This window comes from Monodon monoceros, unplaced genomic scaffold (assembly GCF_005190385.1).
Source record: "Monodon monoceros isolate NGI ecotype Baffin Bay Population unplaced genomic scaffold, NGI_Narwhal_1 Super_Scaffold_10, whole genome shotgun sequence".
In the NCBI taxonomy this organism is placed as follows: domain Eukaryota; kingdom Metazoa; phylum Chordata; class Mammalia; order Artiodactyla; family Monodontidae; genus Monodon; species Monodon monoceros.
Window position 1 is genome coordinate 17912784 of NW_021703766.1, and position 24917 is coordinate 17937700.

Below are 24917 nucleotides of genomic sequence, written 5' to 3' on the forward strand. Positions count from 1 at the left end.
AAAAAAAAAAAAAAAAAAAAAAGAAAAAAGGGAGAGGACACAAATCAATAAAATTAGAAATGAAAAAGGAGAAATCACAACTGACACTGCAGAAATACAAAGGATTATAAGAGACTACTACAAACAACTATATGCCAATAAAATGGACAACCACGAAGAAATGGACAAATTCTTGGAAAGGTACAATTTTCCAAGACTGAACCAGGAAGAATTAGAAAATATGAACAGACCTATCACAAGTAATGAAATTGAAACTGTAATTAAAAATCTTCCAACAAACAAAAGTCCAGGACCAGATGGCTTCACAGACGAATTCTACCAAACATTTAGAGAAGAGCTAACACCGATCCTTCTCAAACTCTTCCAAAAAATTGCAGAGGGAGAAACACTCCCAAATTCATTCTACAAAGCCACCATCACCCTGATACCAAAACCAGAAAAAGATATCACAAAAAAAGAAAATTATAGACCAATATCACTGATGAACATGGGTGCAAAAATCCTGAACAAAATACAAGCAAACAGAATCCAACAGCACATTAAAAGGATCATACACCATGATCAAGTGGGATTTATCCCATGGATGCAAGGATGCTTCAATATATGCAAATCAATCAATGTGATACACCACATTAACAAATTAAGGAATAAAAACCATATGATCATCTCAATAGATGCAGAAAAAGCTTTTGACAAAATTCAACACCCATTTATGATAAAAACTCTGCAGAAAATGGGCATAGAGGGAAACTACCTCAACATAATAAAGGCCATATATGATAAACCCACAGCAAGCGGGTGGGTTTGTCGTTGGTGAAAAACTGAAAGCATTTCCACTAGGATCAGGAACAAGACAAGGATGTCCACTCTCACCACTCTTATTCAACATAGTTTTAGAAGTCCTAGCCACAGCAATCAGGGAAGAAAAAGAAATAGGAAAAGAAGAAGCAAAACTGTCACTATTTGCAGATGACATGATACTATACATAGAAAATCCTAAAGATGCCACCAGAAAACTGCTAGAACTAATCAATGAATTTGGTAAGGTTGCAGGATACAAAATTAATGCACAGAAATCTCTGGCATTCCTATACACCAACAACAAAAAATCAGAAAGAGGAATTAAGGAAACACTCCCATTTACCATTGCAACAAAAAGAATAAAATACCTAGGAATAAATCTGCCTAAGGAGGCTAAAGACGTGTACTCTGAAAACTATAAAACACTGATGAAAGAAATCAAAGATGACATAAACAGATGGAGAAATATACTATGTTCTTGGATTGGAAGAATCAATATTGTGAAAATGACTATACTACCCAAAGCAATCTACAGATTCAATGCAAACCCTACCAAACTAGCAATGTCATTCTTCACAGAATTAGAACAAAAAATCTTACAATTCGTATAGAAACACAAAAGACCCCGAATAGTAAAAGCAATCTTGAGAAAGAAAAACGGAGTTGGAGGAATCAGGCTCCCTGACTTCAAACTATACTACAAAGCTACAGTAATCAAGACCGTATGGTACTGGCACAAAGACAGAAATATAGATCAATGGAACAGGATAGAATGCCCAGAGATAAAGCCATGCACATATGGGCACCTAATTTATGACAAAGGAGGCAAGAACATACAATGGAGAAAAGACAGCCTCTTCAATAAATGGTGCTGGGAAAACTGGACAGCTATACGTAAAAGAATGAAATTAGAACACTACCTAACACCATACACAAAAATAAACTCCAAATGGATTAAAGACTTAAATGTAAGGCCAGACACTATGAAACTTTCAGAGGAAAACATAGGAAAAACACTCTTTGACATAAGCCACAGCAAGATCTTTTTTGACCCACCTCCTAGAGTAACATAAATAAAAACAAAAATAAACAAATGGGACTTAATTAAACTTAAAAGCTTTTGCACAGCAAAGAAAACCATAAACAAGACAAAAAGACAACCCTCAGAATGGGAGAAAATATTTGCAAATGAAACAACAGACAAAGGATTAATCGCCAAAATATACAAACAGCTCATGGAGCTCAATATCCAAAACACAAACAATCCAGTTAAAAAATGGGCGGGGGCTTCCCTGGTGGCGCAGTGGTTGGGAGTCCGCCTGCCGATGCAGGGGACGCGGGTTCGTGCTCCGGTCCGGGAAGATCCCACATGCCGCGGAGCGGCTGGGCCCATGAGCCATGGCCGCTGAGCCTGTGCGTCCAGAGCCTGTGCTCCACAGTGGGAGAGGCCACAACAGTGAGGCCCGCGTAAAAAAAAGAAAAAAATGGGCAGAAGACCTAAACAGACATTTCACCAAGGAAGGCATACAGATGGCCAAGAGACACATGAAAAGATGCTCAACATCACTAATTATTAGAGAAATGCAAATCAAAACTACAATGAGGTATCACCTCATGCTGGTCAGAATGGCCATTATCAAAAAAGCTATAAACAATAATGCTGGAAGGGGTGTGGTGAAAAGGGAACCCTCCTACACTGTTGGTGGGAGTGTAAACTGATAAAACCACTATGGAAAACAGTATGGAGGTTCCTTAAAAAACTAAAAATGGAACTACCATATTACCCAGCAATCCTGCTACTGGGCATATACCCTGAGAAAACCATAATTCAAAAAGAGACATGCACCCCAATGTTCATTGCAGCACTATTTACAATAGCCAGGATATGGAACCAACCTAAATGTGCACTGACAGATGAACGGATAAAGAAGATGTGGTATATATATATACACTGGAATATTACTCAGCCATAAAAAGAAATGAAATTTAGTTATTTGTAGTGAGGTGGATGGACCTAGAGTCTGTCATACAGAGTGAAGTAAATCAAAACGGAAAAACAAATACCGTATGTTAACGCATATATGTGGAATCTAAAAAATAAAAATGGTACTGATGAACCTAGTTGCTGGGTGCAGGACAGGAATAAAGAGGTAGACATAGAGAATGGACTTGATGATATGGGATGGGAGAACGAAGCGCTGGGGCGAAGTGAGAGTAGCATCGACATATATACACTACCGAATGTAAAATAGTTGGCTGGTGGGAAGCAGCAGCATAGCACAGGGAGGTTGGCTCGGTGCTTTGAGATGACCTACAGGGGTGGGATAGGGAGGATGCGGGGGAGGCTCAAGAGGGAGGGGATATGGGCACATATGTATGCATATGGATGATTTGCTTTGTTATGCAACAGAAACTAACACCGTATTGTGAAGCAATTATACTCCAATAAAGATGTATTAAAAAAGGAAAAAAACAGTCTTATCTGAACTTACTATTTTCCAGAGTGTCTAATCCAGAACCTATCAATCAAAACCAGAAAGAACAACTTCAGGATCTCCCTTTGGATATAAAACCCAGGCCTGAGAAGACAAAAGTGTCCAAACAGAAGAATCCAGGAACCATTCTGTTAGAGATGCAAACAATTCTCTTGATTCCCAATTTCCACCTGGACCCCGCTAACCTGTATTCTGTAGGCCCTGCAACAGCCTTTACTTTCACACCCTTATACACAGTAGCTGAGAACACCAAAGCCGATTTATCTGCCCTCCTCAATAACATAGTGACAGCAAGACAAAACATCACCAACAAGTCTTTAAAAATTTAAAGAGCCTGATAAAGTCCTCCATTTGGCATCTGCCATGAAGAAAATCGCCTCTGGCGTGTGCCTCTGTTGTGCTTCCCCCTTTCCCAGACACCTCCTGTACAAACACCCCTCCCCATGGTTTCCCCTCAGCTGCTTGCAGGAGGGTGCTAGGGCCCCTTGCTGGGGGAGCTGGAGGAAGGGGAACCCCTTAAATTCCGATGAGCAAAACTAAGGAGCTGTTCTTCGAGCACGTTAAGGATCAAAGCCTGAGATCTGAAGCCTTGGCAAGAATACAGCCACCTGTGGGCCTGGGTGGGCCTGAGCAGGGAGGCCCTGGATAGCAGTGCCAGGTGCTATGCACACTGGGCTGAGCCTGCCTGTGACAAGGCAGATGTCAGGACTGGCCCGGGAAGATCAGGTCCCCAAACGGGTGCTGCAGAAAAGGAAGGATTCGGAACCATTGTAATTAATACAGGAATTCGGGTGGGGGCTGGGGAGGCAGTAAAGAATAAGGAAGAAAAAAACACTTATATTCTCACCAAACCAAATTAACCAATGTTGGCAACTTCTTAGCTTCTAGTCTTTTTCCTATGCATAACTTTTAAAAAATTATACAACTAGTGTCTTTTTGTATAATAAAAAAGAACATTGTGATTAAAGCAAAAATCCTTCTTGGACTTCCCTGGTGGCGCAGTGGTTAAGAATTCACCTGCCAATGCAGGGGACACGGGTTCAAGCCATGGACCAGGAAGATGCCACATGCCACAGAGCAACTAAGCCCGTGCGCCACAACTACTGAGGCTGCGCTCTAGAGCCCACAAGCCACAACTACCGAGCCCACGTGCCACAACTACTGAAGCCCGCGTGCCTAGAGCCCATGCGCCGCAACAGGAGAAGCTACCGCAATGAGAAGCCCGCGCACCGCAACGAAGAGTAGCCCCCGCTCACCGCAACTACAGAAAGCCCGCACGTACAGCAGCGAAGACCCAACGCAGCCAAAAATAAATAAATTTATTTAAAAAAGCAAAACTCCTTCTTGATTTCTACTTAGCCATTCCCATCTTTGCCTTCAAAGAGGCAAATGCTCTGAGGTGTATTTATGTCCTCCTCCCTGTATTTTAAAAATACCTTTACGTGGGTTTCCCTGATGGCGCAGTGGTTGAGAGTCCGCCTGCCGATGCAGGGGACACGGGTTCGTGCCCCGGTCCGGGAAGATCCCACATGCCGCGGAGCGGCTAGGCCCGTGAGCCATGGCCACTGAGCCTGTGCGTCCGGAGCCTGTGCTCCGCAACGGGAGAGGCCACAACAGTGAGAGGTCCGCGTACCGCTAAAAAAAAAAAACAAAAAAAAAACTTTACGTAAATGTTATAGTCCTATGACTTGCTTTTTCCAATACAATCATATATTTCTGAGAATTGTCCAAGTTGGTATACAGGAAATTTACTCCTTTATCGCCTCCAACACACACACATATATATATATATATATATATATATATATATATATATATATCTTTTTTTAATTAATTATTTTTTTGGCTGTGTTGGGTCTTTGTTGCTGCATGCGGACTTTCTTTAGTTGCGGCGAGTGGGGGCTACTCTTCGTTGCTGCGCCCAGGCTTCTCATTGCAGTGGCTTCTCTTGTTGCAGAGCATGGGCTCTAGGCGAGCGGGCTCTAGAGCGCAGGTTCAGTAGTTGTAGCGCACGGGCTTAGTTGCTCCGCGGCATGTGGGATATTCCCGGACCAGGGCTCGAACCTGTGTCCCCTGCATTGGTGGGCGGATTCTTAACCTCTGCACCACCAGGGAAGTCCCTCCAACACATATATAAACCACACTTTGTTGGTGAGCATATCAATAGCCAATACCAACAGTCAACACTTAATAGTATTCCTCTCTACCAGACACTATTCCAAGTCCTCTAGGTGTATTAACCCCTTGAATTCTTACAAGGACCTAGGAGGACATAGGGATAAGTCAAATAAATTTCTCATCAACACACAGCTGGTAAGTGGCAGGGTGGGATTTGGGGCCCAAGTCAGAGGCCAAACTTCAGGCTCTTACCCACTACACCATCCAGCCTGCACTTGGGTTGCTTCCTAGTTTTCTGATCGTGCAAACAAGGCCTCAGTATTGTATCAGTTAGCCATTGCTGGGTAGCCAAGCATTCCTAAAACGTTGTGGCTTAAAGCAACAACAGTTTGTTATTTCTCACGATTCCGTGGGTTGACAAGATGGTTCTTCTGATCTTACCTGGACTCACTTAGTGGCTGTAGTCAGTTGGCAGCTTGGTGGGATGGCCCACGATGGCCTCACTCACATGTCTGGAGCCTCAGTTGTGATGTCTGGCCCTCTTTTTCCAGCTGAACTTTGTCATATGACGGTGGAAATGTTCCAAGAAAGTAAGTGCAGGAGGTCTCCTGAGGCCTCACTCAAAACTTGGCAATAGTCACTTGTGTTGCATTCTATTGGTTAAAGTGAGTCAAGAGACCAGTTCAAATTCAAAGGGTGGGTAAAGAGACCCCACATTTTGAAAGGAGGGACTGCAGAGAATTTGTGGCCATTTTTAATCCACTGAAGTAACCATCCTTATATGTATTCCTGGTGCATAGGGAGTGTGTGTGTCTCTAGGTTGTGTACCAAGAAGTGGAATTGCTGGGACTGGATTTTTCAATTTCAGTTTTTTAACTACTCGCAGAGTTGGTTTAATTGATATATAATTCACATACCATAAAATTCACCATTTAAAAAAATTTTATTTATTTATATTTTTGGCTGAGTTGGATATTTGTTGCTGTGTGCAGGCTTTCTCTAGTTGCGGCGAGCGGGGGCTACTCTTCATTGCAGTGCATGGGCTTCTCATTGCAGTGGCTTCCCTTGTTGCGGAGCACAGGCTCTAGGTGTGCGGGCTTCAGTAGTAGTGTCTGGCTTCTTAAACTTAGCATAATGTTTTCAAAGGTCATTCACACTGTAGCATGTATCAGGATGTCATTCCGTTTTTTGGCTGAATAATATACCATTTGTTTAGCCATTCATCAGTTGATGGACATCTGTGTTGTTTCTGCTTTTGGGCTACTATGAATAATGCTGCTATGAACATTCATGCATGAGTTTTTGTACAAACACATTTTCAGTTCTCTTAGATATGTACCTCAGAATGGAACTGCTGGGTTATATGGTAATTCTATGTTTAATTTTTTGATGAATTGCCAAAACGTTTTCCACAATGGCTGGACTATTTCACATTTCTGCCAGCAATGAGTGAAGTTTCCAATTTCTCCATATCTTTGCCAACACTTGTTATTTTCCATTTTAAAAAAATTAGCCATTTAAAAAAATAGCCATCCTAGTGTGCGTGAAGTAGTATCTCGTGATTTTGATCTGCATTTCCTTAATGTCTAGTGATGTTGAGCACCTTTTCATGGGCTTGTTGTCCATTTGCAGGTCTTCTTCGGAGAAAAGTCTGTTTGAATCCTTTGTCCATTTTTTTTTTTTTTAGTAATACTTGCTCATTGGTTTATTTATTTATTTATGTAAATTTATTTGTTTTTTGGGTTTTTTTGGCTGTGTTGGGTCTTCGTTGCTGTGTGCTGGCTTTCTCCAGTTGTGGTGAGTAGGGGCTACTCTTTGTTGTGGTGCGCGGACCTCTCACTGTCGTGGCTTCTCTTGTTGCAGAGCATGGGCTCTAGGCACGCGGGCTTCAGTAGTTGTGGCACGTGGGGTCAGTAGTTGTGGCTCGTGGGCTCTAGAGCTCAGGCTCAGTAGTTGTGGCGCATGGGCTTAGTTGCTCCGCGGCATGTGGGATCTTCCTGGACCAGGGCTCGAACCCGTGTCCCCTGCATTGACAGGTGGATTCTTAACCACTGTGCCACCAGGGAAGCCCCTTTGTCCTTTTTTTTTAGGGGGTGGTGTATGCGGGCCTCTCGCTGTTGTGGCCTCTCCCGCTGCGGAGCACAGGCTCCGGATGCGCAGGCTCAGCGGCCATGGCTCACGGGCCCAGCCGCTCCACGGCATGTGGGATCCTCCCGAACCGGGGCACGAACCCGTGGTCCCCTGCATCGGCAGGCAGACTCTCAACCACTGTACCACCAGGGAAGCCCCCCTTGGTCCATTTTTAAAATGGGTATTTGTCTTTTTATTGTTGAGTTGTAAGAATTCTTTATATATTCTAGACCCTAATCAGATATATGATGTTCAAATATTTTCTCCCATTCCGTGGGATGTCTTTTCGCTTTCACAATGTCCTTTAAAGCACAAAAGTTTTTATTTTGATGAAGTCCAATTTATCTATTTTTTTCTTTGGTTGCCGATGCCTTTGGTGTCATATCTAAGAAATTGTTGCCTAATCCAAGGTCATGAAGATTTACACCTATGTTTTCTTCTAAGAGTTTTACAGTTTTAGCGCTTACATTTAGGTTTTCAATCCATTTTGATTTCGTTTCTGTAGATGGTGTGAGCTAAGAGTTCAGCTTCATTCTTTTAGATATTCTGTTGTCCCAGTACCATTTGTGGAAAAGACTATTCTTTCCCCATTGAGTGGTCTTGGGACCTTTGTTGAAAATCAGTTGCTACCGTTATAATATCAAATAGTAAGAATGATAGCATCCTTGCCTTGTTCCTGGTTTGGGAATAGTCCTATTGTTTCACTATTAAGTTTTGTTTCAGGACTTCCCTGGTGGCACAGAGGTTAAGAATCTGCCTGCCCATGCAGGGGGCACAGGTTTGAGCCCTGGTCCGGGAAGATCCCACATGCTGCGGAGCAACTAAGCCTGTGTGCCACAACTACTGAGCCTGCTCACCTAGAGCCCATGCTCTGCAATAAGAGAAACCACCGCAATGAGAAACCCGTGCACCGCAACGAAGAGTAGCCCCCGCTCGCCACAACTAAAGAAAGCCCGTGCACAGAAACAAAGACCCAATACAGCCAAAAATAAATAATAAATAAATTTTTAAAAAAAGTTTTGTTTCATATGGGGAGATATATCAAGAACAGGAATTTCCCTTTAGTTCTGGTTTACTACTGTTTAATCATAAATAAGTATGAGTTTTATCGCCTACTTTTTCATGCCGGTATTGAGATGATCACATTTTTCTCCTTTAACCACACAGTGTGGTATACTACATAAATCGATTTTTTTTGCTGTTGAAATGCCCCTGCATTCCTGGGATAATCAATTGCAGTTATTTTCTGCTTTGAGTTCCTCTTCTAGTTCCCTGTCTTAGAATATGCTTTGGAGGGGCAATGGCATTTCCTGTCTGGGGTCCTCATCAAAAACTCCAGTTTCTTAGCTGAATGTTCTCCGGAAGCTTGGATTTGCTCATTAGTGACTCAGGGTGGGGGGGTGGCAAAGAGGCTCAAGGGCAAAGCCACTGCTTTAGGCTGTGTGAGTATTTGCTACAGAGGAGCCAGGTGGGGGGGCACGTAGCAGTCTCCCAAAGTCACCTACTCTTGTCCTTAAGCAACAGAATTCAAATTTTCTATCCTTATCTGTAAAGTTTATTCTGTCTCATAAACATTTTTTCCTGTGAAAAGTATGACTTTAATCATTCTGGGACTTCCTTAGTGGAGCAGTGGTTAAGAACCCACCTGCCGGGTTTCCCTGGTGGCGCAGTGGTTGAGGGTCCGCCTGCCGATGCAGGGGACGCAGGTTCGTGCCCCGATCTGGGGGGATCCCACATGCCGCGGAGTGGCTGGGCCTGTGAGCCATGGCCACTGAGCCCGAGCGTCTGGAGGCTGTGCTCCGCGACAGGAGAGGCCACAGCAGTGAGAGGCCCGTGTACCGCAAAAAAAAAGAACCCACCTGCCAATGCAGGGGACAGGGGTTCGAGCCCTGGCCTGGGAAGATCCCACATGCCGCGGAGCAGCTCAGCCCGTGCACCACAACTACTGAGCCTGTGCTGTAGAGCCTGCGAGCCACAACTACTGAGCCCGTGTGCCACAACTACTGAAGCCCGTGCGCCTAGAGCCCGTGCTCCACAAGAGAAGCCACTGCACTGAGAAACCCGTGAACAACAACGAAGAGTAGCCCCCACTCACCACAACTAAAGAAAGCCCGCGCACAGCAACAAAGGCCCAACACAGCCAAAATAAATAAATAAAAAAGGTAATTAAAAAAAAAAATTCTGTGTTTTGAGCGCTTTCTATATGCCAGGCCCTGTGCTCAGTGCTCTTTACACATTATTAACAATAATTCCAGCTACCATTTACTGATCCTTTACTGAGTTCTAGGCACCGTACTAATTGCTCTATAAAAGTATTACATTTAATCCTCTTAACCTCCCTATGGGGTAGATATTATCATCTCTTATTTACAGATGAGGAGACTGAGGCTGAGAGAGGCTAACTTGCCAATGGTCATAAGACAGAGCGGGGGTTCAAAATCAGTTTGTCCCATTGCAGAGCCTGTGCCCTTAACCACCGCTGTACATGCTATGGGTAATTAATTAGCTTTGTCAGCCCAAACTCCCATGATCAGTATTAAGTACTGACAGTTCCCTGTGACCAGCGCGTGACGGAGCATTGCCAAGTGTGATTGGCTGGAGTCTGTGTGGTCTGATTAGTCTCAGTGTCAGGCCGTGACATTTGCTCACAAGAGGTGGTCTGCAGTAACAGCTCCCTTAGGGAAATTAGTGTGGGCATTTTCAAAAAAGCTTTTAAAAAATAACAGCTTTGAGATGTAATTCATCTACCATACAATTCCCCAATTTAAAGTGCACAATTCAGGAAATTCCCTGGTGGTCCAGTGGTTGGGACTCTGCACTTTCACTGCCAGGGCCCAGGTTCAATCTCTGGTCCGGGAACTAGGATCCCGCAAGCCATGAGGCACAGCCAATAAAATAAAAGAAAAGGTTTAAAAATAAATTAATGAAGTACACAATTCAATATATTTTGTATAGTCTCAGACTTGAATAATCACCATAATCAATTTTAGAACATTTTCATCACCCCCAAAAAGAAGCTCTGAACACATCAGTAGTTATTCCTCATTTTCTCCCAAACTCCCGACTACCGGGCAACCATCAATCTGCCTGTCTCTACAGATTTGCCTATCCTGGATATTTCATATAAATGGAATTATATAATATATGGTCTTTAGTAACTGGTTTATTTCACTTTGAATAATGTTTTCAAGGTATATCCATGTTATAGCATATGCCAGTACTTCATTTCTTTTTATTTTCAAGTAATACTCCATTGTATGGATACACCACATTTTGTTTATCCATTCATCAGTTGATGGATACTTTTTGGCTATTGTGACTAATACTGCTATGGATATATAGAGAGACGTTTTTAGGTGGACATATGTTTTCAATTCTCACGCTTCATTTTTTATGTGGCATTACTTATTTTAAGGCAATCTTTGCCCATGTCCAATTCAACCTTTTACAAGTGAAAATGCTCAAGAACAACCCATTTTAAGGAACAGCTGAAAAATGTGCTGGCAGTGGGTTCACTTACCAACTACAAGTATGTGAATGAGGTGGAAATGGTTTCCCAAGCAGGGGTCACCTGTTCTGTGTTCAGGGGCTGTTAACTGCACCGCAGATTAAGTCAGAACCTGGCATACCAGAGGCCCAGTTACCTTTGAGGTAGAACCCCCTCTGGCCCTTGTAGCTCATCCTAGCGATTCCAGAGTTGTTAGGCTTCGTTCTGCTCCCGCTGCAATCCTCCCCATTTAGTAACGGCAATTCAGTGCAGGTGCTCAGGCCATAAACTTTGAGGTGATCCTTTTCCCCTCTTTTCTTTCTCTCACATATCAATCCAGCAAATCCTGTTGGTTTTACCTTCAAAATATATCTAGAATCTGACCCCCTTTCACCCTGGATTATGGCAATGGTCTCCACTGGCTCCCTGTTTCTGCCTTTGTCCCCAATTTGTTCTCTCCACGGCAGCCAGATGACATCACTGCTCCTCTGCTCAAAACCCTACTATAGTGTCCATCCTCCTCAGTCCCTGCAAATGATTACAAGGCTCCATGAGCTCTGACCCCCATTATCTCTCAGATTTCTTCTCCTACTTCCACCTCATTCATTCCTTTTAGCAGCCAGGCCTTGAAACTGTTCCTCAAGCTTGCAAGTATACTCCTGCCACAGGACCTTTGGCCATGCCGCTCCCTCTGCCTGTCACAGATCACATTTCTCCCTCAGATAGCCACAGGGCTCCCTCCCTCATGTCCTTCAAATCTTAGCTCAACTTCCACTGAGGCCTTCCCTGATTCCCTATTGAAAGCTGCACCCCCATCACACACTACTTTCCAACTCCCTCACCCTGCTTTACTTTTTACCTTTGCACTTACCACTTTCTAATGTATCTTTTTATTTATTTTTATTTTTAAAATTTATTTATTTCATTGCACTGTGTCTTAGTTGTGGCAGGTGGGCCCCTTAGTTGCGGCACATAGGTTCCTTAGTTGTGGCATGCAAACTCTTAGTTGCAGCATGCGGGATCTAGTTCCATGGCCAGGGATCGAACCTGGGCCGCCTGCACTGGGAGCGCAGAGCCTTAACCACTGCGCCATCAGGCATGTCCCCTATATACAGTTTTAAAAATGTTTATTGTTCTTCCTTCCTCCTACACTGCCATCCCCACCCCTGCCATGTCAGCACAAGGAGGGCAGAGATTTTTGAGTATTTTGTTCCAGACTATGGAACAGTGCCTGGCATGTAGCAGATGCTCAATAGATATTTAACCAAGCTGCACAGTTGGCTCAGCCCATCCCAAGTTGCTCCCTTTCCTCCACTCCTCTCTCCTGATGCAAATAGGTCTTGGGGACTCTCTGGTTCTTTGCTCCCTGCCCCAAAATCTCAGGCCAACTAATCTCTGACATGGAGGTAGTGTCTGAAAGTTCCTTTCAAGCTGCACTTTGGGTAACATTGACATTCGAAAGGCCTCACATTTGTGTTTATCATCTGTCTCTCCTGTGGGCATGCCAGGTACACAGGAGTGACTCAGACTATCACATCCGGAGCTTCCTGCTGAGGAAGAGGCCCTGGGGTTCTTGCTGCATAAATTTCTGTGGACTAGAACTTGGGCTCATTCATTCATTCACAGGCAGATCCACGTTTCAGGGGGCTGAACAAGGTACAACTGGGGAGGTGCCCTTAAGGAAAAAAAACCTCACAAAACTTCAAGTAAAATAATTAGATACCTAAATTAGTATTTATTTAGAATAAGAAAATAAATCACTACAAACCACAAATTTAAAAAAAGTGATAAATACCACAAACATCACAAACATTCAGAAAATATTATTTTTATTAATTGATGGTGTCAACACCTTTCTCTGATACCTTTTTTCATGCATTTTTTGGCTACAAACTCTTCAGTCATCTCTTCATATGACAATGATTTTATAATATTCCCTGTTGAGTTTCCTTCTCATTTTTGATGAGTGAAGTTTTATTCTTTTACATATATTAAAAATTTTTAATGTTTTTTTTTTTTTTTTTTTGGTGTTACGCGGGCCTCTCACTGCTGCAGCCTCTCCCGTTGCAGAGCACAGGTTTCGGACGCACAGGCTCAGCGGCCATGGCTCACGTGTCCAGCCACTCCGCGGCATGTGGGATCTTCCCGGACCGGGGCACGAACCCATGTCCCCTGCATCGGCAGGCGGACTCTCAACCACTGTGCCACCGGGGAAGCCCTTTAATGTATTTTTATAATTAAAAAATGAGTAAAATTTTAGAGCTTCCCCGGTGGCACAGTGGCTGAGAATCCGCCTGCCAATGCAGGGGACAGGGGTTCAAGCCCTGGTCCGGGAAGATCCCACATGCCGTGGAGCAACTAAGCCCGTGCGCCACAGCTACTGAGCCTGTGCTCTAGAGCCTATGAGCCACAACTACTGAGCCCACGTGCCACAACTACTGAAGCCCACACGCCTAGAGCCTGTGCTCCACAACAAGACAAGCCACTGCAATGAGAAGCCTGCACACTGCAACGGAAGAGTAGCCCCTGCTCACCACAACTAGAGAAGGCCCACGCACGGCAACGAAGACCCAACACAGTCAAAAATTAATTAATTAATTAATTAATTTTAAAAAATGAGTAAAATTTTAGATTGTCAAACTTGGGAAAACGCCTACCAGATTTCTTTCATATGTAAGCTGAATAATTTCAGGGCACTTTGCATTTTCTTGTGCAGTGACTAATCTTTTTCTTTTTTTTCAATCAAACAATTTTAATCAAGTTAATAGTAAGCAGTAACGGTGCAATTACACAAAAAGCCCCATATTTTACATGTTTAAATTGTTTTTCATTGTCTTTACTTGTAAGGTATCAAAGGTGGGACCCACTCCTGAATCTTCTTTCTAGTGGTGGAATAAGGTATATATTGTTGTGGAGTGCCACTCATGTTGAATTTATGGTTTGTCCAAATGAATGTACAAGCAATAGGTGATTTTCTTGTTGGAGGATCATGAGTCATACAGTGAAGTCAATGATGCCATTCAGGGGGCACCATGCTTCCATCCACATCCCAGAATGTGTTTTTGCCATTCACTTCAGTAGTATATATAACCCACTGGTGATAGCCAAAAAACTGCTTGCTGTCTTCATAGTATTTATTTCCATTTTTGTCTTCCCCCACTAATGTACCAACCCTCACATCATTTGTCCTGAAGAAAATCTGTAAATAGCCATGGAGGCTGCCCTGGCCACTGACCTGCTGCAGCCCACGCTTAGTGACTAATCTTTGAATTGATTATACTCATTAACCAGTTGAACACTGATGTCCTCGTATGCATGTTATAAATTTTAGGTTATTTTCATCAATGTCTGTCTATTATGTCAAACAGCAAGAGATTTAAACACAGAAACTCTGATAAATTTTATTTCACCAGATCCTCATATAGAAGAGAAATGTATGGTGTATTTGTATGTATATGCTGTGTATCAGTTAATTATTATTGTGTAACAAACTGCCCCAAAATCCAGTTCTTAAAACAACAAATATTTTATTCACTTATGTTTCTGTGGGTCAGCAATATAGACCAGGATCAGGTGGATGGTTCTTCTGCTAGGGATCAGTCATGCAGTGATAGTCATCTTGTGGCTGGACTGAGGCTGGATGGACTGAGATGGCCTCACTCTTATGTCTGGTGGTTGGTGTTGGCTCTTGGTTGTTGGGTTCCTCTCTCCATGGGGTCTCTTATCCTCAGGAAAGCTGGTTTGGGCTTCTTTTTTTTTTTTTTTTTTTTTTTTTGCGGTACGCGGGCCTCTCACTGTTGTGGCCTCTCCCGTTGCAGAGCACAGGCTCCGGACGCGCAGGCTCAGCGGCCATGGCTCACGGGCCTAGCTGCTCCGCGGCACGTGGGATCTTCTCGGACCGGGGCACGAACCCGTGTCCCCTGCATCGGCAGGCGGGCTCTCAACCACTGCGCCATCAGGGAAGCCCTGGGCTTCTTTATACAGCAATGGGAGAGCTTCTTTATATGGTAAACGCTGAGAGCAGAAGCTGCAAGGCCTCTTGAGGTCTAGGCTTGAAACTCCCACATCATTTCTGCCACATTCTATAGGTCAGAGCAAGTCACAAGGCCAGCCCCAGACAAGAGATGGGGACAGACTCCACATCTTGGAAAGAGCAACAATGTCACACTGCAAAAGGCATTTGTGCAGTGACACGAAGAATTACTGTGAACATCTTTCCAAATGATCTACTACATATTGCGTTACTGAGTATATTCTTGACAGGAAAGCACTTCTGTTTTGGCTACACAGTGATGAGAACTAAAATTGTCTGCTTACCATTTTATACGTCTGATGAATGGAAGAATTTCCCACAGGCTAGCTTCTGCTTCTCTACATTTGAAATCTTGTTTTCTCTACCACCACATACTTCCAGTGCCAGATGCCATAGGATTTGCTCATATCGCAATAGAACCTCTGGCCTTGCGACCTTACATTACAACATTGGACAGCTGTAGTATTTCTGGAAACCACTACTGTACCAGGAAGGCTAACACTAACTTAACTATACACGGAAGTTACTACAAACCACATAAACATATCTCAGTAAACCCAACTCAACTTCCTCTTAGTGACTATATCCCCCAGATGCCCAGGTCTATGCCAATGCCACCCAACAGGAGCAACAGTACAACAGAGGTGAAGTCAGAGTGGAAAGAAACAGAAAACTTAACCAATTACAGTTAAAATATCTTACTTTTGTAAATTTTCAAAAAAACATATGACCATGTGAACAGAGATCACTAGGGCCCTTTCCTGGGTCTTAGGAGGGGCTTGTGTTAGTGGGCTTGAATTTAAGCTTCATTAGTTTCTTGGTAAATACCTGTGGTAGGCAAGATAATCACCCCTCCAAAGATGTTTACATCCTAATCCCTGGAACCTGTGACTATGTTACTTTTCAAGGCAAAAGGGACTTTGCAGATGTGATGAAATTAAGGATATTAAGAAGGTAAGATTATCCTAGATTATCTGGGTCAGCCCAATGTAATCACAAAGGTCTTTATTCATGAAAGAGGGAGGGCCTGAGATGGGGAAGGAGATGTGATGATAGAAGCCATCAGAATGATGCCCTGTGAGGAAGACTCAATCAATCATTGCTGGATTTGAGAATGGAAGGGAGTCATCATGCAAAGAATGTGGGCAGCCTCTAGAAGCTGGACAAAGTAAGGAGATGAGTTCTCCCTGACAGCTTCGCTGGCAAGAATGCAGCCCTGCCAACACCTTGCTTTTAGCCAGGTGAGACATGTTTTTTTTTGGACTTCTGATCTCCTGAACTATAAAATAATAAATTTGTTCTAAGTCACCAAGTTTGTAGTAATTTGTTACAGAAGCAACAGAAAACTAATACAATACACTTCTGCTTTCATTCATTCAGCAAAACTATATCGAATACATTCTATTTGATAGGTAATAAGCACCGGAGACCCTGGAGTGAATAACTAGATGAAGTCCCTGTCCTCATGGAGTTTATATTTTAATGGGATAAAACAGATAAAAAACAAACAAAGAAAAATGTAATATGTCAGGTGGTGTTGACTGCTGTGGAGGAGTCCAAAACAGGGTAAGAGAGCTAGAAATTGATGGAGCTTGGGGTTTGGGTGGGGATGGAGTAGTGGGCTCTAGATGACCAGGGAAGGCTTCTTCAATGAAGTGACATCTGAGCAGACACATGAAGTGAGTTATGTGAGTCTCTGGGGAAGACTATTTACACAGAGAGGAGAGTAAGTACAAAGGGCTTGAGATAAGAAGCCAATTAGTTTATTTAAGGGACAGAAAAGAGGCTACAGTGGCTGAAACAGGGTGAACAAGGGGGAGAGAGGAGAGGGCCAAATCATGTGGGGTCTTGAGGCCACAGTAAAGATTTTAACTTTTACTCTGAGTGAAGTGTGAAGTCCCTGGAGTCCTTTGAGCAGAGGAGTGATAGGATTTGACTTAAACTCTAAAAGGATCGCTCACTGCTGGCTGGAGAACACAGTGGAGGGGAGCCAGGATGGAAGCAGAGAGACCAAGGTGGAGGCCCCTGCAGTAATCCAGGCAAGCGATGATGCAGTTTGGCGCAGTGTGGTAGCAATGGAGGTGGTAAGTATAGGCATCTGGATACATGGTAAAATGATATATAATTTGCTGAAGGATTAGATGAGAAAAAGGGAGGAGTCAAGGAACTCCAAGTTTTTTGGCATGAGCAATTGGAAGAATGGAGGTGACATTTACAGAGATGAAGGCTGTGAAGGGGAAGGTATAGTGGCAAGAGCGGTGTTTCAGTTATCTATTGCAGCAAAAAAAAAAAAGCGCAAACTTAGTAGTTTAACAGCAATTTATGATTTCTCTTGACTACATGGGTTGGCAATCTGGCAGTTCTTCTGCTAATCTTGCCTGGGATCAGTCACGTGGTTGAGTTATCTGATAGCCCATTTGGGGCTGGAAGGTCCAAGACGGCCTCCTCTATATGGCTGGAGCCAGGACCAGCTGCTGGCTGGGGTGCCTCACTCGGCTCTCCACATGGGCTCTCATTTTTAGTGAGGCTAGCCTGGACTTCTTTGCCATGGTGGCCTCAGTGTTCCAGAATGGGAGAGTAAAAGCCGCAAAGCCTCTTACGGCTTAGGTTCTGGAATTCATACTCCATCACTTTCTACTGATCAAAGCCAAGATACAAGGCCAGCCCAGGTTCAGGGGTGGGGAGTGTGTGTGAAGAAATTAATGCTCACACTGCAAACAGGCACAGACACAAGTGAGGTGTGATTCACTGGGACTATTATTATAACAACTACTACAACGAGGAATTAGTTTGTGGGCACATTAAGTCTGAGATACCTCTTAGACATCTGGGCAGAGATGTCGAGTAGGCAGTTGGATAAATGAGTCTGGAATAGAGGAGATGGGTTCAGGCTAGGGATAGTATAAATTTGGGAATAATCCTATAGTAATCGGATCCATGAAATTGCAGGAGATAAACAAGAGAGGGAGTGTAGATAGAGAAAACGTTTTAAGAACTAAGTCCTGATGCATTTCAACCTTAAGAGGCTGGACAGATGAGAGACCAACAAAGTCAACTAAGGAGATAAGAGAAAATGGAGGAGAGAGTGCCATTCTGGAATTAGGGAAAGAAAGTTTTGTAAGGAGCAAGGAGTAACTTAATGGAGTCAAATTCTGCAGCTGATAGGCTGAGCAAGATTAGCACTGATAAACGGCCACTCCATTTCCTACAGTGGAAATCACTGGTGAGCTTTATAAGACACATTCTGGTGAACCGCTGGGGCAAAAGCTTGATTGCAGTTGGTAAAAGAAAAGATGAGACACACGGTGACACATGTTCAGACAAGCTTTTCAGGAGTTCTGCTGGGAAAGGGAGCAGAGAAATGAGATAAAAGCAAGAGGGAGACGTAGGGTCAAGATAGGAATTTTTTCCCAACATTTTATTAATGAAAAATTTCAAACACACCAAAAAGTTGAAAGAATTTTATACATTGAACACATAGACCCACCACCTGGATTCTCCTGCTAACATTTTCCTATACTTGCTTTATCACATATATGTCCATCTATCTATCTATCCAGCCCCAAGATAGGTTTTAATTTTTTTTTAACACTGACACATTACAGCAAGACTGAAGGTTTCTGGGAAAATTCAGTGGATGGAGCAGACTGACGATGCAGGAGCAAGTTAGGGGAAGCATTGTGAACACAACGGCCTGAGTGGGAAAGAAGGGCTGGGATCTAGCGTTAAGTAAGGGGTTGGCCTTCAAAAAGGAGCATAGACAGAACAGGCATTGTTACAGGAATGAAGGCAGGGCACAGGGGCATAGATGCTGGAAAGTAGGTGCGTGAGGGTGTGGGAGCTTGTGGAAGTTCTCGTCTAATGAAGTCATCAGCTGAAAGTGAACACAGGGGGCAGAGGAAGTGTTGTAAATTAGAAGAGAAAGGAAGGGGCTTCCCTGGTGGTGCAGTGGTTAAGAATCCGCCTGCCAATGCAGGAGACACGGGTTTGAGCCCTGGTCCGGTAAGATCCCACATGCCACGGAGCAACTAAGCCCACGCGCCACAACTGCTGAGCCTGCGCTCTAGAGCCCACAAGCCACAACTACTGAGCCCGCGTGCGTAGAGCCCATGCTCCGCAACAAGAGAAGCCGAGGCAATGAGAAGCCCACACACCGCAACGAAGAGTAGCTCCCGCTCGCCACAACTAGAGAAAGCCTGCATGCAGCAACGAAGACCCAATGCAGCCAAAACAAATAAAATAAATAAATTTATATTAAAAAAAAAAAGACGAGAAAGGAAAAAGGTGTGAAATAACCTTCTAGGAGAGTGGGAGGATGAATGGTCTAAGAAATACAGGAAGATTGCCAAGTGACCCTCGGGGGGGTCCATCTGAAGTTAATGGTCAGGCATTTGAAACAAGACAAGTTTTTGAGTTTTCCTCAGCCCTATTCAGCTGCGTGGGTGCAGTTGCAGGGTCAAAGAGTTGGATTTAACAATTTTTTTTTCCAAGTGAATACAGCAGAGGGGCAAAGAAGTTGAGGATGTACATAAAAGAATGACAGTAATGCTGGACCATGGAATTTAAGCCACACAAAGAAGGAAGTGAGGAAATGATAAGGGTAAGAGACAATGGAAAGGTGGTGGGATAAATGGATGGCAGTTTCCAAAAGGGTCAAAGAATTGCTGGAGTTGGAATAGTAGAAGAGTGGGCTGGAGTTAGAGGTGGAAATTAGCAAGCAGGATGCTTGAAACTGAGATTATGGAGGGGCTGAAACTATTGGAAGGATAAGGTCAAGGCTATGGCCATGGGAGTGAGTGGCTGAGGTGAGGTAGAAGAAAAGTTTATTGGGGAAAAAAAGATCAGGGAACTGAGCAGTTTTTAAAAACAGCTTTACTGAGATATACTTCACATATCGTATAATTCATCCGTTGAAAGTGTACAATTCAATGGTTTTTAGCATATTTACAGAGTTGTGCCAATCCATCACTAAAATCAATTTTCAAACATTTTTATTACTCCCCAAAGAAACCCATACCCCTTTACTATCAATTCCTATCTCCCCACATTCCCCAGCCCGAGGCAGCCACTACTCTACTTACAGTATCTATGGATTTGTCTCTGGACATTTTATATCCCTGGAATTTTATAATATGCGGTCCTCTGTGACCGGCTTTTTTCACTTAGCATGATGTTTTCAAGGGTCATCTTCATGGTTAATACTGGAATGATTAAAAAATTATGATTTTTGGTGTTGGACAGAAGGACAGTGATCCAGAAGTTAAAAACCTTCACGGAAAGAGGAGTGACCCAGTGTCTGTAGATGTCTGCCATAAGGAGGGGAAGAGAACAGTACAGTCTGATGAAATCAAAGTCAGCTCAGATAAAGAGAGGCTTTACTCCGGGGAGTCCAATGAGAGAAGATGACAAGGCTGGCTATAAGGAACCAGAACCAGGAAGTCAAGAACCAAAGTTGTGCCCCCAGGGCTACCAGGGTCTCTCATGTCTGCCTCTCCTCTGGCCACCCCTTCCCTCTCCCTCACCTTACCCGCCATGGCCTCCGAAGCTCCGACACTCCACAACCTTTCCTTTCATGCATGTTACGTTGTCATCTAATTGACTTTATCTCCAGGTCCTAAATTTCCAGGACAGGGAGTATGAGTGGTTTGACCCAGCTGGTGTCCCCCTGGATCTGTTGTCCATTCCCGGTTCAGTCAGTCATGGCCTGAGTGGTCATGGTGGGGTCATGAGACAACACGGCAGCTCAGACAGTGGGTTGAGATCCTCTCAGAACTGATGTGACTGAGGAGAAGAGGAGCAATCTCACTGGCTCCCTGAGGAAGCACAAACACCAGAGAAGAAGGCTGGGCAGCTGTGCTCAGACGTCCCCGGTGATGCTGCAGTGGAGCTCAGTGCTCCATGCTGCCTGCGGGATACCCTAGCCTGGGGAGCAGTTTCTGGCTCTGCCACAACTCCCCATCCATCCTGGCAAGAAACCCTCACTGCTCCCACACACTCACCCGGGCATGCAGGATTCTGCCTTGATGCCTGAGAAAGCCTGACTAATACGCTTTTCTCTCACAAACCAGTGCTGGGGGATTTGCTGAGGCCTTTTCCTCTCATTTCACAGAAACTTCAGGAGAGAGAAATTGAGGTCAGTCCAACCACAACCCTGCCAAAGCCCCTGAGCTGATTCTCATGGAGAAGACAGTGAGAGAGAGAGGAAAATAAGAAAAGAGGAAAGGACTCTCCAAATTTGGGGTGGGGGGAGGGGTGTTGAGGGTTATTTTTAGAAAGTATTATGATTAAAAAATAAATATACGACTCCAGCCAGTTCCAGCTTTCCACGTGGGAGAAGGGAAATGCCCAACTCCAGTCCACCCTAGCCGTCATGTCCCCAACTAAGGGGGGAACAACTGAGAAGCACTTGAAGTTCACAGTCCAGAGGTACTGGCTCATGAAAAGACTAAGACCTAATCATGGGACTAGGACAGAATGCTTCTCCAAACCCCACACCCTACCACCTCATAGCCTATTTACAGGAGTTCCTTCTACCCAATACATCATGTCTATATATATATATATATATATATATATATATATATATAGTCTCAAACTAGAAGGCAAAAACATAGTTTGAGGGACTTCCTGGTGGCACAGTGGTTAGGAATACGTCTGCCAATGCAGGGGACACGGTTTCAATCCCTGGTCTGGGAAGATCCCACATGCCGCGGGGCAACTAAGCCCATGCGCCACAACTACTGAGCCCACATGCCACAACTACTGAAGCCTGCGCACCTAGAGCCCGTGCTCCGCAACAAGAAGCCACCGCAATGAGAAGCCCAAGCACCGCAATGAAGAGTAGCCCCAGCTCGCCACAACTAGAGAAAGCCCGTGTGCAGCAACGAAGACACAACGCAGCCAAAAATAAAAATTAATTTTAAAAAAGTAAATGGATGGAGAAAGATATACCATACTAACAGTAATCAAAAGAAAGCAGGGGTAGCTATATTGATTTTGGACTTCAGAGCAAGGAAAGTTATCAGAGATAAAGAGGGGCATTGCATAATGATAAAGGGATCAATTCTCCAAGAAGATATAACAATCCTTACCATATAGATCCTAACAACAGAGCATCAAAATATGTGAGGCAAAAACTGATAGAAATGTAAAGAGAAATAGATGAATCTACTATTATAGCTGGAGACTTCAACATTCCTCTATCAGAAATAGGTCCAGCAGGCAGAAACTCACTAAGGACATAGTTAAACTAAGCAACACCAACAATCACCATCAATATGATAAATATCTATAGACTACTTCACCCAACAACAGCAGAATATATATTCTTCTCAAGCTCCTATGAAACATTCACCAAGACAAACCACATTCTGGGCCATAAAACACACCTTACTAAAATTAAAAGGATAGAAATCACACAATGTCTGCTTTCAGACTCCACGGAATTTAACAAGAAATCAATAATAGAGAGACAGCTGGAAAATCCCCAAGTACTTGGAGATAAAACAACACACTTCTCAATAACACACAGGTCAAAATTCAAGATAAATTTTAAAACATTTTGAACTAAATGAAAATGGAAACACAACTCATCAAAATTTGTGGGATGCAGCAAAATTCGTGCTTAAAGGGAAACTTATAGCACTGAATCATATGTTAGAAAAAAAGATTTAAATTCAATCATCTAAGCTTTTACCATAGGAAACAAGAAAAATAAGAGAAAATTACTGTTTTGTTTTGTTTTTTGCTGTGCCACAAGGCATGCAGGCTCTTAGTTCCCCGACCAGGGATCGAACCTGTGCCCCCTGCAGTGGAAGCGCAGGGTCTTAACCACTGGACCACCAGGGAAGTCCCTAAGAGAAAGTTAAATCCAAAATCAGGAGAGGAAAAGAAATAATAAAAATTAGGGCAGAAATCAATGAAATTGAAAACTGGAAATCAATAGAGAAAATCAACAAAACTAAAAGCTGGTTCTTTGAAAAGATCAATAAAATCAATAAACTTTTAGCTAGACTAAGAAAAAAAGAGAGGATACAAATTTCTAATATTAGAAATGAAAGAGGGGACATCACTACAGATCCCTGGGACATTAAAAATAATCAAGGGATACTATGAACCAACTCTATGCCCACAAATATGACAACCTAGATGAAATGGACCAATTCCCTGAAAGATACAATCTGTCAAAACTCACACAAGAAGAAGTGGACAATCTGAATAGGACTATATCAATTAAAGAAATTGAGTAAATGATTAATAACCTTTCAAAACAGAAAGCATCAGACCCAGATGTATTCACTAGTGAATTCTACCAGACACTTAAGGAAAAAATTATACCAATTCACTATAATCTCTTTCAGAAGATAGAAGCAGAGAGACTACTTCCTAACTCATTCTATGAGTCCAGCATTAATCTAATGCCAAAACCAAAGACATTACAAGAAAAGTACAGAACAACACCTCTTATGAACACAGACGCAAAAATCCTCAACAAAACATTAGCAAATTGAATCCAATAATGTATAAAAATTATACATCATGACCAACTGGGATTTATCCCAGGTATACAAGGCTGGTTCAACATTCGAAAAGTAATTAATGTAATCTATCACATCCACAGGTTAAAGAAGAAAAATCATGTGATAATATCAATACATGCAGAAAAAGCATTTGACAAAATTCAACACCCATTCATGAGAAAAATTCTCTGTAAACTAGGAATAGTGGGGAACTTTTTCAACTGAATAAATAATACCTACAAATCATCTGAAGTTAACATCATGCTTCATGGTAAGAAACGTGAGGTTTTCCCACTAAGATCAGGAACAAGGTAAATGTCCCCTCTTACCACTGCTTTTCAACATCATACTGGAAGTCCTAAATAATGCAATAAGACCAAAAAAAGGAAATAAAAAGGATACAGATTGGGAAGGAAGAAATAAAACTGTCTTTGTTTACAGCTGACATTATCATCTATGTAGAAAATCAGAAAGAATCAAGGAAAAAAATTCTGGAAATAATACGTGATTATAGCAAGGTTGCAGGGCACAAGGTTATTATTATTTTTAAGTCAACCACTTTCCTATATATCAGCAATGAACAAGGGGAATTTGAAATTAAAAACACAATACCATTTACATTAGCATCCCCAAAGCGAAATACTTAGGTATGAATCTAACAAAATACATACAAGGTCTAAAAGAGGAAAGCTACAAAATTCTGATGAAAGAAATCAAAGAAGAAGTAAATAAATGGAGAGAAATTCCATGTTCATGGATAGGAAGACTCAATATTGTCAAGGTGTCAGTTCTTCCCAACTTGATCTATTGATTCAATGCAACCCTAATCAAAGTCCCAGCAAGTTATTTTGTGAATACTAACAAACTGACTCTAAAGTTTATATGTAGAGGCGAAGGACCCAGAATGGCCAACACAATATTGAAGGAGAAGAACAAAGTTGGAGGACTGACACTACCCAACTTGAAGACTTAACATTAACCTACAGTAATCAAGACAGCGTGGTATTAGCAAAAGCATAGACAAAGAGATCAACAGAATAGAATAGACAGCACAGAAATACACCCACATAAATATAGTCAACCAACCTTTGACAAAAGAGCAAAAGCAATACAATGGAGAAAGCAATAGTCTTTTCAACAAATGATGCTAGAACAACTGAACATCCACATGAAAAAAAAAGAAAAGAATATAGACACAGACCTTACACTCTGCACAAAATTTAACTCAAAATGGATCACAGACCTTAAGGTAAAATGCAAAACTATAAACTGGTAGAAGATAACATATGAGAAAATCTAGATGACCTTGGTTTGGGCAATGACTTTTTAGATAC

General features: G+C 42.8%; 1 protein-coding gene and 1 pseudogene across 1 annotated transcript in view; both read right to left on the bottom strand.

The window, feature by feature from the left end:
• Positions 1-24917, bottom strand: part of CDH3 (cadherin 3) — a 97052-nt gene that overhangs the window by 63704 nt on the left and 8431 nt on the right. The gene's annotated exons all lie outside the window — the stretch shown is intronic.
• On the bottom strand, positions 13563-14296 carry LOC114888530 (annotated as a pseudogene).